Below are 15,224 nucleotides of genomic sequence, written 5' to 3'. Positions count from 1 at the left end.
TGATAATTATTCTGATAATTATTTCCAGGCCTTTGGTTTATGTATGAAATATTCTCTCTTTGTTCCATTGTTAATTCAATACTGAGACAATCTTTTTTCAAATGTGGTCCTCCACACTGCTCACAACTAATTCGTATTGAGTGAATATCCTTAGTCATCTTTTCCATTCGTCTCTCGACAGCATCTATCTTTGCGGAAATGGAATCTAAGTCATGGCTAGAATCGGCTCTAGCTGCTTTAGATGATCTAACGATATCTTTTTCTTGGTGCCACTCATTTGAGTGGGAAGCAGTGTTATCGATAATTTTATAAGCATCAGTTTCGATTTTCTTCATAATGGAACCACCAGCTGCTATATCGATGTCTTTCCTTGTAGTGATGTCGCATCCTTGGTAGAATATTTGTACTATTTGACAGGTATCTAAACCATGTTGCGGACATCCTCTTAATAACTTTCAAAATCTTGTCCATGCCTCATATAGAGTTTCATTTGGTTTCTGTGTGAACGTAACAATTTCTCCTTGAAGTCTTACGGCTTTAGATGCCGGAAAGAATTGTTTAAGAAAATTTTCAACTAAAACGTCCCATGTATCAATCGCCCCTTCAGGTAACGATTCCAACCAATATTTGGCTTCTCCCTTTAAAGTCTAGGGAAATAACATGAGATATATCTGTTCATCTTCCACTTCTCTTATTTTAAATAGTGTGCAGATCCTATTAAAGGTACGAAGATGTTCATTTGGATCTTCCTTCGGCGCACCACTAAATTGGCATTGATTAGTCACCATGTGTAGAATTTGTCCTTTGATTTCATAATCTGGCGCATTAATGTCAGGATGAGTAATTACGTGACCTTGGCCAGTGCGTTTAGCTCTCATTCGGTCTTCCATACTTAAAGGTTCCATATTCTCCATAATTGAATTTGTTGAATCGGAATCACTAGAGGATTCTGATTTAATGGTTCGTTCCTCAACAATCTCTGTTTGAATGATTGGTGGTTCAGGAGGAAAATTTAATGGTTCAGGATCTATGAATCGTCCCTGAATATTCTCCGGATTCTCAATTGTGAGGTCGGGTTCAAAAAATGGATTATCGGAAATTTGAACTGGAGTACTTGGTCGACTGGATGACGATTCTAAAGAAAAATCAACGGCGGTAATATTTGCTAAATGTCTTGATCTAGTTACAGGAGGTGAACGTACAAAAGGTGGTGAACGTCTTGCTCGGTGCATTCACTGAATATCCTATTAGTTTTTAAAAAGGAAAGAAAAATTATATAAGTTATCCAATTAATAGACTTTTCTGATTTTGCCCACGTTTCGAATAGCCAAAAGATGCAGCAGAGGGGCAGGATTCGTTTGGTCTCAATATAATTGAGGACTGTTTGGCTCCAATAACCCTGTCCACGTACAAATCCAACTATTACTACGAACCAGAAAATTTTGATGTCTATCAATTTAACCACTTAAAATAAATTTTCGTAATTTTAAGAAATTTAGATAAGAAGTAGAATAAAAATCTATGTCCTAAAACTAGAATAACGAGAAATAAGAAAGAAAAAGAGTGCGTCGGAAAAAGGTCGAAAAATAAAAATAAGAAAGAAAAAGAGTGACTTATAGAACTTAAAAACACTCGACTAACCCAACCTTATTACTATCACTAACTTAAAATTATAATCGCAAATTGAGATTACTAATTGGAATGATAATTGATACATAGGTAATAAGGCGTCTAAAAATATTAAAGCTTACAAGTAAAACTATATCTCAAATGGCAATGTCTTAAAAAGGAACTAAAACTTAAAAAGGCGTCGCAGAATTCTAAAGCACTTAAATCTTAGTCTAAAGAAAGAGCTCTTAAAGGATTTTACGGCAAAGCCTAAAAATCTAGAAATAAAAATATAACTATGGCAAAAACTAAGTTTAAAACTAAAAACTAGCGAAAAATACAAATATTACGCTAAAATAATTAAAAAGGGATAAAATATAAAAATATACAAAAAGTTGTAAAAAGTACAATTTTTATAAAAATATTATTTTTATATTATTTATTTTATTAAACTATTAATTTTACAATTTAATTAAACTAATTAAACAAAATAATAATAAAAACTAATATAAATAATTAATTAAAACCTAATTAGGGTTTTATAATAATAATTATAATAATTACCCCGTAATTAATTGCTGACTAGGGTTTCTGTCGGTATCAGAGTGGCTCTGCGAGTTGCGGTATTCGAAGCTGCAAACTCCGCGAGTCGCGGGGTTCCAAAATTCAACTCAGGTACAGGATTTAATTCGACGTTTTTTTTATGTTTTAATAAAAACAAAATATTTAAATAAAACTTATATTTTTATAAAATAAAAATAAAGAAACTTTATAAAACTTAAATATTTAACAAATTCTTAAAAATATTTATATTTTTGTTTTCTTTTTATGTTTTCGAATAATTAAAAACGTATTTTTACAAAAGTGAATTTTAATAAAAGTAAACTAAAAATAAAAATCTTTTTTTTTTATTTATTTAGCGTTGCGCTTCCGGCTTTTAAGTTTGATTAATCCTCGGCAGCGGCGCCAAAAATAACTTGATGTTATGCGAGGTGTATATAAAATAGCTTTATATTTTATAAGGAAATACTATTAAATACGATACAATTTAACACAAGATATTTATTTATTTATAGAATGGATATACTTAAACCTTGCTACAACACTTATAGGCAGTGTACCTAATCGTACAGTAGTGTAGTTTTTAGTAAGTCCGGTTCGTTCCACAGGGAAAATCTTTAAACAAAGCTTAACGCTATATCAGTTTACTTTTATAAAAATACAAATATATATATATAAGTAATATTATTATTATAAAGGGGGGTTTTTACCGTTTAATGACCGGTTTGTCAATTTTAAAACTTTAGTCGCAGTTAAAACAAAATGTAAAATATTAAATAAATAAAAGACTTAATTTAAAGCATAAAGTAAATAACGATAATGAAATTGTGAATAATAAAAGTGCGATAAAATAAACTTGCGATAATTGAAAAGTACGATAATTAAAAGTGCAATTAAATACAATAACAATAAAAATGCGATAATTAGAAGTGCAATTAAATATAAAATAAAGGGAATTAAATATGAAATAAAAGAATTATGCTTATTTAAACTTCCGTAATCATGATGTTTGACGTGTTGATTTTAGTTTTATGCCCATGGGTTAATTGTCCTTTGTCCTGGATTATTTAATATGTCCGTCTGGTTTTTGTCCATAACAGTCCATCAGTCATAAATATAAAGTGCGAGTATCCTCGTCAAATTATCCTTATACCAGAAGTCAAATATTCCAACTAATTGGGGACTTAAACTGTAACAAGGTTTTAATACTTTGTTTAATAATTACACCAGGTTATCGACTGCGTGTAACCCAAGGTTTTAATACTTTGTTATCAATTATGCCAAGTGTCCTTGTACATAATTTTACCCCTGTTTTAATAATTCCATAGACTATTAATCCATTCCCGTATCCGGTTAAATGAACGATTATTCGTACATATAAATATCCCGCCCATCATGTCCGATCGAGTGTATGTGGTTATTTATAGGTACGTCCAATTGTAAATCTTTATATTAAAATTAACAAACTATCATTTAGATAAACAAATATAAAGCCCATTAATAGCCCATAGTCTAATTTCCACAAGTGTCGTTCTTTTGTCCAAACCCCAATTATGGTACAAAGCCCAATTACCTAATTTTAGTAATTAGCCCAACATCATGATTACTTCGTTTTAAATAAGCATAATAATAACTTAGCTACGAGACATTAAATTAAAAAGGTTGAACATAACTTACAATGATTAAAAATAGCGTAGCGTTACACGGACAGAATTTCGACTTACACCCTTACAACATTCGCTAACATACCTTTATTATTAGGATTAAAATTAAAATTAAAATTAAAATTAAAATTAAAATATAAATATAAATATTACGTATATAGATAGAGAGATTGATATATTTTTTATTTTTTTGCGATCAAACTGCGTTTGCTTTTATAGGCGGTTTCAGAATTTAGGGCTCCGCGACTCGTGGCAATTTTTGCCTTCAAACTCCGCGAGTCGCGGAGTTTGATTTTCCAGCTCACCAACTTTGAAGTCTTTCTTTGCCGACGAATTTTTAATATATTATAATATTTAAATAATTATAAGAATTATTTAAATATTATATTATATTTATGTGCATAGTTGACTTGTAATTTTTAGTCCGTTGCGTCGAGCGTTGAGAGTTGACTCTGGTCCCAGTTCCGGATTTTCGAACGTCCTTGCGTACAATTTAATATCTTGTACTTTGCGTTTTGAATCTTGTACTCTTGTAATTTTGAGACGTTTCTTATCAATAATTGGAACCTCATTGATTGTATTTTGTACTTTTGAGCTTTTTGGTCGTTTGCGTCTTCAATTCGTCGAATCTGTCTTTTGTCTTCACCTTTTATTATTTAAACGAATATCACTTTTAAATAGAACAATTGCAACTAAAAGCTTGTCTTTCTTGAGGAATAATGCTATGAAATATATGTTACTTTTTAGCATTATCAATGTCTTTATTTCTTTTGCTGAACAACTTGTGTATTAACTAGAATTGCCTTTATAGCTGCCGAGTAGCAAAGATATTATGTGCTATATTTCATCCTATATGTATAATAGTGGTATTGTATGTTTGTAAAATATTGTATAAAAGTTTGAACGCGAAATATTATTGTAATAAGTTTTTCATATAGAATCGTAGTAGTTGAATTGTATAATAGCTACTAAGTATGAACTTAACGGGTAGGTACTACCCGAGTTAAAACTATAAAATGCTAATATGAAGAAAAAGCTTTTATAAATAAGTTCATATTATGCTACGAAATACTATTGACTACTCTTAAATTCTATATGATTAAGTCAATTCTTTTGGCTATTTTTGATGGAAATGGCACCGACAACTCGTCAGAACTTGAACATGAGTGAGGAAGACTTCCGTGTTTTCCTTGCTGCGAACATAGCCGCAGTACAGGCCGCAATGCAAAATAACAATAATAAATCTGGTTCTAGCAGTGGAACAAATTCCACAAGAAATCGTGTAGGATTTTCCTTCAAAGAATTCACTGCCTGCAAACCTTTGGAATTTGATGGAACCGAGGGTCTAATTGGATTGAAACGGTGGACCGATAAGGTTGAATCAGTGTTTTCCCTAAGTAAATGTACTGAAGAAGACAAAGTAAAGTACGCTACGCATACCTTCACAGGTACGGCGCTAACATGGTGGAATACCTATCTCGAGCACGTAGGACAAGATGCTGCTTACGCACTACCGTGGTCAGCATTCAAGCAATTGATGAACGAGCAGTATCGTCCCAGAAACAAGGTCAACAAGATCAAGGTAGAGCTTAGAGGATTACGAACGCAAGGTTTCGATATCACCACGTACGAAAGAAGATTCACCGATTGTGCCTATTGTGTCCCAGAACGTTCGAAGACGAAGAAGAGAAGATCGACGCATTTGTAAAAGGGTTACCGGAAAGGATTCAAGAAGATGTGAGTTCACACGAGCCCGCCTCCATACAAAAGGCAAGTCGAATGGCTCACAAATTAGTGAACCAGATCGAAGGAAGGATTAAAGAGCAGACGACTGAAGAGGCTAACATGAAATAAGTCAAGAGAAAGTGGGAAGAAACCAATGACAATAGTCACCAATACAACAACAATCACAAGCACAATCGCAATAACTATCCCAACAACCGCAACATCAATCGCAACAAAAACTTCAACAAACGTCCTAACAACAACTACAATAACCGTCCCAACAACAATAACAACAACAATAATAGTAACAATAACAATCCCAACAACAATCTCAATAACAACAATGGCAACAAAAACCAAAAACAGCCATGCCAAAGGTGTGAAGAGAATCACCAGGGGTTTTGCACGACATTTTGCACCATGTGTAGAAGAAATGGTCATAGTGCGGCAAGGTGTAAGGCCTACGGACCAAAGTTTAACAGAATTAAAAGAACAAATAATGTCAGAACAGATAATGCCGCCATAGTTTGCTTTGCATGTGGAAAACCGGGCCACATTAGTAGAAATTGCCCGAATTAGGGGAATACTAGTGGGCAGGGCCGCGGAAGAGATTTCAATATTAATACGGCAGAAGCGCAGGAAGACCCGGAGCTTGTTACGGGTACGTTTCTTATTGACAATAAATCTGCTTATGTTTTATTTGATTCGGGTGCGGATAGAAGCTATATGAGTAGAGATTTTTGTGCTAAACTAAGTTGCTCACCGACGCCCTTGGATAATAAATTTTTACTCGAATTAGCAAACGGTAAATTAATTACAGCAGATAATATATGTCGGAATCGAGAAATTAAACTGGTTAGCGAAACATTTAAGATTGACTTGATACCAGTAGAGTTAGGGAGTTTTGATGTGATAATCGGTATGGACTGGTTGAAAGAAGTGAAAGCAGAGATCGTTTGTTACAAAAATATAATTCGCATTATACGAGAAAAAGGAAAACCCTTAATGGTGTACGGAGAAAAGAGCAACGCGAAGTTAAATCTTATTAGTAACCTGGAGGCGCAAAAACTAATAAGAAGAGGTTGCTATGCTGTGCTAGCACACGTCGAAAAAGTCAATTCCGAAGAAAAGAACATCAATAATGTTCCCTTCGCAAAAGAATTTCCCGATGTATTTCCAAAAGAATTACCGGGACTACCTCCACACCTATCCGTTGAATTTCAAATAGACCTTGTACCGGGAGCTGTACCAATAGCTCGTGCCCCATACAGACTCGCACCCAGCGAAATGAAGGAACTTCAAAACCAATTACAAGAACTTTTAGAGCGTGGTTTCATTCGACCAAGCACATCACCGTGGGGAGCTCCTGTTTTGTTTGTTAAGAAGAAGGATGGTACATTTAGGTTGTGTATCGACTATCTAGAGTTGAACAAACTTACTATCAAGAACCGCTACCCACTACCGAGAATCGATGACTTATTTGATCAACTACAAGGCTCGTCGGTTTATTCGAAGATTGATTTACGTTCTGGGTATCATCAAATGCGGGTGAAGGAGGATGATATTCCAAAGACTGCTTTTAGGACGCGTTACGATCATTACGAGTTTATGGTTATGCCGTTTGGGTTGACTAACGCACCTGCTGTGCTCATGGACCTCATGAACCAAGTGTGTGGACCATACCTTGACAAGTTTGTCATTGTTTTCATCGATGACATACTTATTTACTCTAAAAATGACCAAGAGCACTAAGAATATTTGAGAAAAGTGCTAGAGTTGTTAAGGAAAGAAAAACTGTACACTAAGTTTTCAAAGTGTGCATTTTGGTTGGAAGAAGTTCAATTCCTCGGACACATAGTGAACAAAGAAGGAATTCAGGTGGATCCAGCAAAGATTGAAACCGTTGAAAAGTGGGAAACCCCGAAAACTCCGAAGCATATATGCCAATTTTTAGGACTAGCTGGTTACTAAAGAAGGTACATCCAAGATTTTTCCAGAATAGCAAAACCCTTGACTGCATTAACGCATAAAGGGAGAAAATTTGAATGGAAGGATGAACAAGAGAAAGCGTTTCAATTGTTAAATAAAAAGTTAACTACGGCACCTATATTGTCATTACCTGAAGGGAATGATGATTTTGTAATATATTGTGACGCCTCAAAGCAAGGTCTCGGTTGTGTATTAATGCAACGAACGAAGGTAATTGCTTATGCGTCTAGACAATTGAAGATTCACGAGCAGAATTATACGACGTATGATTTAGAATTAGGCGCGGTTGTTTTTGAATTAAAGACTTAGAGGCACTACTTATATGGGATCAAAAGTATTATATATACCGACCACAAAAGTCTTCAATACATATTTAATCAGAAACAACTGAACATGAGGCAGCACATGTGGATTGAATTGTTGAATGATTACAATTTTGAGATTCGTTACCACCCGGGAAGGCAAATGTAGTAGCCGACGCTTTGAGTAGAAAGGACAGAGAACCTATACGGGTAAAATCTATGAATATAATTATTCATACTAACCTTACTACTCAAATTAAGGAGGCGCAGCAGGGACTTGTAAAAGAAGGAAAGTTGAAGAATGAAATACCCAAAGGATCGGAGAAACATCTTAATATTCGGGAAGACGGAACCCGGTATAGGGCTGAAAGAATTTGGGTACCAAAGTTTGAAGATGTGAGAGAAAAGGTACTTAAGAAAGCACATAAAACCAGATATTCAATACATCTCGGAGCGAGGAAGATGTACAAAGATCTCAAGAAACACTTTTGGTGGCCGGGTATGAAAGCCAATATTGCTAAATACGTAGGAGAATGTTTAACGTGTTCTAAGGTCAAAGCTGAACATCAGAAACCATCAGGTCTACTTCAACAACCTGAAATTCCGGAATGGAAATGGGAAAACATTACCATGGATTTCATTACTAAATTGCCAAGGACTGCAAGTGGTTATGATACAATTTGGGTAATAGTTGATCGTCTTACCAAGTTAGCACACTTTCTGCCAATGAGAGAAGATGATAAAATGGAGAAGTTGGCGCGATTATACTTGAAGGAAGTTGTCACCAGACATGGAATACCAGTCTCTATTATCTCAGATAGGGATGGCAGATTTGTTTCAAGATTCTGGCAGACATTACAGCAAGCATTAGGAACTCGTCTAGACATGAGTACTGCCTATCATCCACAAACTGATGGGCAGAGCGAAAGGACGATACAAGCGCTTGAAGACATGCTACGAGCATGTGTTATTGATTTCGAAAATAGTTGGGATCGACACCTTCCGTTAGCAGAATTTTCCTACAACAACAGTTACCATTTAAGCATTGAGATGACGCTGTTTGAAGCACTTTATGGTAGAAAGTGCAGGTCTCCGATTTGTTGGAGTGAAGTGGGGGATAGACAGATTACGGGTTCAGAGATAATACAAGAAACTACCGAGAAGATCATCCAAATTCAACAACGGTTGAAAACCGCCCAAAGTCGACAAAAGAGCTACACTGACATTAAAATAAAAGATATAGAATTTGAAATTGGAGAGATGGTCAAGTTTAAAGTTGCACCTTGGAAAGGTGTTGTTCGATTTGGTAAACGAGGGAAATTAAATCCAAGATATATTGGACCATTCAAGATTATTGATCGTGTCTGACCAGTAGCTTACCGACTTGAGTTACCTCAACAACTCACGACTGTACATAACACTTTTCACGTCTCGAATTTGAAAATTTTTTTTGCTAAAAGAAGATCTCACTATTCCGTTAGATGAAATCCAAATCAACAAAAAACTTCAATTCATCGAAGAACCCGTTGAAATAATGGATCGTGAGGTTAAAAGAATTAAGCAAAACAAGATACCAATTGTTAAGGTTCGATGGAATGCTCGTAGAGGACCCGAGTTCACCTGGGAACGAGAAGATCAGATAAAGAAGAAATACTTGCACTTATTTCCAGAAGATACGTCAACACCTCCTACTGCTTAAAATTTCGGGACGAAATTTATTTAACGGGTAGGTACTGTAGTGACCCGAACTTTTCCATGTTAATTTATATTAAATGAAATTGATATTTACATGATTAAGTGTTTCCAACATGTTAAGCAATCAAACTTGTTAAGATTTGATTAATAGAAATAGGTTTCATATAAACAATTGACCACCCAAGTTGACCAGCGATTCACGAAATTTAAAACTTGTAAAAACTATATGATGACATATATATATATATAGTTAACATGATATTATGATAAGTATGTATCTCATTAAGTATATTAACAATGAACTACATATGTAAAAACAAGACTACTAACTTAAGGATTTCGAAACGAGACATACATGTAACGATTATCATTGTAACAACATTTAAATGTATATATATCATACTAAGATATATTAATACATCATAATATCATGATAATGTAATAATTTAATATCTCATTAGATATAATAAACAATGGGTTAACAACATTTAACAAGATCGTTAACTTAAAGGTTTCAAAACAACATTTACATGTAACGACTAACGATGACTTAACGACTCAGTTAAAATGTATATACATGTAGTGTTTTAATATGTATTCATATAATTTTGAAAGACTTCAAGACACTTATCAAAGTACTTCTACTTAACAAAAATGCTTACGATTACATCCTCATTCATTTTCATCAACAATTCTACTCGTATGCAGTCGTATTTGTACTTGTACAATACACAGCTTCTAATGTATTTACTATTGGTATATACACTCCAATGATCAGCTCTTAGCACCCCATGTGAGTCACCTAGCCATGTGGGAACCATCATTTAACATCTAGCATGAAATATCTCATAAAATTACAAACTAATGGAGCCTATATGGAGACTAACATTCACGTGAATGAGAGGTACCACAAACACATTCACTTTGCAATTTTCTTGAATCAAACTACTCTCTCTCTCTCAAGTGTTCTTCCTTTGTTCTAAGAGTTCTTCATCATCTTCAACAAAATCTAGCTCAATCTAGTTCATAAATCCATACATAAACTAAGTTATAAAATAACTACTCAAGAACACACCAACAACACTTCCAAGTTTGCTAACTTACTTCCAATCTTGCAAATCCACTTTGAGTGATCATCCAACCTCAAGAAATCTTTCTTATTTACAGTAAGATATCTTTCTAATATAAGGTAATACTCATATTCAAACTTTGATTCAATTTCTATAACTTTAACAATCTTATTTCGAGTGGAAATTTTACTTGAACTTGTTTTCGTGTCATGATTTTGCTTCAAGAACTTTTAAGCCATCCAAGGATCCTTTGAAGCTAGATCTATTTTTCTCATTTCCAGTAGGTTTATCCACAAAACTTGAGATAGTAATGATGTTCATAACATCATTCGATTCATATATATAAAACTACCTTATTTGAAGGTTTAAACTTGTAATCACTAGAACATAGTTTAGTTAATTATAAACTTGTTTGCAAACAAAAGTTAATCCTTCTAAATTGAAATTTAAAATCAACTAAACACATGTTCTATATCTATATGATATGCTAGCTTAATGATTTAAAACCTGAAAACACGAAAAACACCGTAAAACCGGATATACGCCGTCGTAGTAACTCTGCGTGCTGTTTTGGGTTAGTTAATTAAAAACTATGATAACCTTTGATTTAAAAGTTGTTCTTCTGAGAAAATGATTTTTATTATGAACATGTTAAACTCAAAGTGGAAGTATGTTTTCCAAAATGGTCATCTAGACGTCGTTCTTTCGAATTAAATGACTACCTTTACAAAATCGACTTGTAACCTATATTTCCGACTATAAACTTATATGTTTTCTATTTAGATTCATAAACTGAAGTTCAATATGAAACCATAGCAACTTGAATCACTCAAAACGGATTTAAAACGAAGAAGTTATGGGTAAAACAAGATTGAATATTTTTGCTTGTTGTAACTACGTGAAAATTGGTAACAAATCTATATTAATCATATCCTAGCTAAAGCATATTGTATTATACATGTATTCTAATATATTATGTAATCTTAGGATACCATAGACACGTATGCAAATGTTTTGACATATCATATCGACCCATGTATATATATTATTTGGAACAACCATAGACACTCTATATGCAGTAATGTTGGAGTTAGCTATCCAGGGTTGAGGTTGATTCCAAAAATATATATACTTTGAGTTATGATCTAGCCTGAGATGTGTATACACTGGGTCGTGGATTGATTCAAGATAATATACATCGATTTATTTCTGTACATCTAACTGTGGACAACTAGTTGTAGGTTACTAACGAGGACAGCTGACTTAATAAACTTAAAACAGTAAAACGTATTAAAAATGTTATAAATATATTTTGAACATACTTTGATATATATGTACATATGTGTTATAGGTTCGTGAATTGACCAGTGGCCAAGTCATACTTCCTGACGAAGTAAAAATATGTGAAAGTGAGTTATAGTCCCACTTTTAAAATCTAATATTTTGGGATGAGAATACATGCAGTTTTATAAATGTTTTACGAAATAGACACAAGTAAATGAAACTACATTATATGGGTGAATGATCGAAGCCGAATATGCCCCTTTTTGCTTGGTAACCTAAGAATTAGTAAACCGATCTACTAATTGACGCGAATCCTAAAGATAGATCTATTGGGCCTAACAAACCCCATCCATGGTTGCGGATGCTTTAGTACTTCGCTGTTGTTTTATCATGTTCGATGGATGTCCCGGAATGATAGGGGATATTCTTATATGCATCTTGTTAATGTCGGTTACCAGGTATTCACCATATGAATGATTTTTATGCATGCATGCTGTTTACAAGAAATGGAAAGATGAAATCTTGTGGTCTATTAATACGAATTGATAAATATATAGGCTAAACCTATAACTCACCAACATTTTTGTTGACGTTTTAAGCATGTTTATTCTCAGGTAATTGTTAAGAGCTTCCGCTGTTGCATACTAAATTTAAGGACAAGATTTGGAGTCCATGCTTGTATAATATTGTTTGAAAACTGCATTCGAAGACATATGTTGTTGTGTAATATTATTGTAAACCATTATGTAAAGGCCGTGTGAATATGCTATACTTTTGATTATCATTTTTAAACCTTTAACGATAAATTAAAGGTTATGCTTTGTTTTAAAATCGAATGCAGTCTTTGAAAAACGTCTCATATAGAGGTCAAAACCTCGCAACGAAATCAATTAATATGGAACGTTTATAATCAATATGAACGGGACATTACAAAACATTCTCCTACGTATCTAGCAATATCGGCTTTTATACCCGGCCACCAAAAGTGTTTCTTGAGATCTTTGTACATCTTCCCCGCTCCGGGATGTATTGAATATCTAGTTTTATGTGGTTCCTTAAGTACCATTTCTCTCATATCTCCAAACTTTGGTACCCAGATTCTTTCAGCCCTATATCGAGTTCTGTCTTCTTGAATATTAAGATGTTTCTCTGATCCTTTGGGTATTTCATTCTTCAAATTTTCTTCTTTTAAAACTCCCTGTTGTGCCTCCTTTATTTGAGTATTAAGGTTAGTACAAATAATTATATTCATAGCTTTTACCCGTATAGGTTCTCTGTCCTTTCTACTCAAAGCGTCGGCTACCACATTCGCCTTCCCCGGGTGGTAACAAATCTCAAAGTCATAATCATTCAACAATTCAATCCACCTACGCTGCCTCATGTTCAGTTGTTTTTGATCAAATATATGTTGGAGACTTTTGTGGTCGGTATATATAATACTTTGAACCCCATATAAGTAATGCCTCCAAGTGTTTAATGCAAAAACAACAGCGCCCAATTCTAAATCGTGAGTCGTATAATTTTGCTCGTGAATCTTCAATTGTCTGGACGCATAAGCAATTACCTTCATTCGTTGCATTAATACACAATCAATACCTTGCTTCGAGGCATCACAATATATCAAAAAATCATCATTCCCTTCATATAATGACATTATAGGTGCCGTAGTTAACTTTTTCTTCAATAATTGAAAAGCTTTCTCTTGTTCATCCTTCCATTCAAATTTCTTCCCTTTATGCGTTAATGCAGTCAAGGGTTTTGATATTTTGGAAAAATCTTGGATGAACCTTCTATAGTTATATTAGTAATTTATATCAATAACATAACCTTATTGTACATTTTTTTTTTTTTTTTTTTTTTTTGTAACAGCTTAAATTATATTAATAAAACTAGCAAGGAGCTAGTCAAAAATTACAAAGGATTACATAGCCAAATATTTCAAGATGTTGCAAAGTTACTCATACTTTTTAACCAATTAAAAGAAAACAATCTAATAAGGTATGTGGTCCAGCGTTTGGTGGCCTGCCTCCTTTAGGGGAGGTCAGGGGTTCGACCCCGTTGGCTACATATTAAAACACAATTTCATCCCTGCCATGAAGTATCCACCCATGACACCTTTCCCATATCGTTTTGGGGGGTCAAGGGGAGGGGGTTTTTACTTGGCCGTGCCCTTGGATCGGTTTCAAGGTTTCCTCCCGGGGAGCGATGGGGGCGGGTTATTATCGCTGCATCAGCATAGTCAAAACGGGAGATGATCGAAACAGGTGGTTTAGTTCCCCTCGGGTGATCCCAATCGCTGTTAAAAAAATAAGGTCAAAAAGATCATCTTTTCTAATAAGATTAGAAGCAAAGAGAGTATCGTTCCTCAAACGCTAAAGCCACCATAAAGTCGTTGAAACAATACATAGAATTCTGATTCTTGAGACCGAATGAAGAGAACATGAGTAAATCCAAGTGAACTATTCTTCCATGGTGGAAAAAAGAGGCCACTAATTATTCATCCAGATGCGAACACGGTTCCATAAAGATGCGGCTATGCTACAATTGAGGAAGGTGTGATCACGGTTCTCGGGATCAGCTCTGCAAATTGTACAAACAATTGATTGGATGTCCAAACCTCGAGCGGATAGATTACAACGTGAAGGTAGTCTATCTAAGTGTAACCTCCACATAAATACATTCACCTTGATAGGTATATGTTTAAACCACCAAGTAGAATGATCACGTGTAGGTAGTAGTGAATTATCAATAAAGATAATAGTGTCTTTGACCGTGAAATTACCTTCAGTATCAAGATTCCACACCCATTTATCAGCTTCCTCGTTCAGCGTAATGTTTTGCACTTCTAATAAAAGAGTTTCGAGATGGCATGTTCTAGGTGGAGTTCCGACCAGTTCCAATTTAAACATGATAGCCGATCATTAACAGTGCAGTCCGGATTAAGGTCAAGCCGAAAAAGTGTGATGACCCGTCCAAATCCATTTGGACGAATACATCATTCATCGATTTCACAGTGAGGTACTGACCTTTACATGATACGTTTTGTAAACATTGCATTCTTTTGAAAAGGCACACCATAAATGAATATCAATTTCCAAGGTTACATATGATGATTTCTACATATAGACAATCAACGTAAATAATAGTTTACCATAATACATTCATTGTCAATGCAGTCAAAATAAGATACATGGTGATGATTTGTGAATGCAAAGTTTTCTCGAATAAAGCATGTATGACTCCATGCACATAGATTATATAACGTATAAGCAAACAGAGGAAGACTTCTAGGGACCTGAGAATAAACATGCTTAAAAGTGTCAACA

At 34.3% G+C, this 15,224-nt stretch overlaps 1 non-coding gene across 1 annotated transcript; it reads left to right on the top strand.

Annotated features, from left to right (window-relative positions):
• Window positions 1–423: 423 nt before the first annotated feature.
• On the top strand, window positions 424–530 carry LOC139850857 (small nucleolar RNA R71). Its single transcript, XR_011760234.1, has one exon. It is a non-coding gene; the product is annotated as a small nucleolar RNA R71 (small nucleolar RNA).
• Window positions 531–15,224: the final 14,694 nt, after the last annotated feature.

Source organism: Rutidosis leptorrhynchoides, chromosome 5, assembly GCF_046630445.1.
Source record: "Rutidosis leptorrhynchoides isolate AG116_Rl617_1_P2 chromosome 5, CSIRO_AGI_Rlap_v1, whole genome shotgun sequence".
In the NCBI taxonomy this organism is placed as follows: domain Eukaryota; kingdom Viridiplantae; phylum Streptophyta; class Magnoliopsida; order Asterales; family Asteraceae; genus Rutidosis; species Rutidosis leptorrhynchoides.
This window is presented reverse-complemented; position numbering and strand designations above follow the sequence as displayed.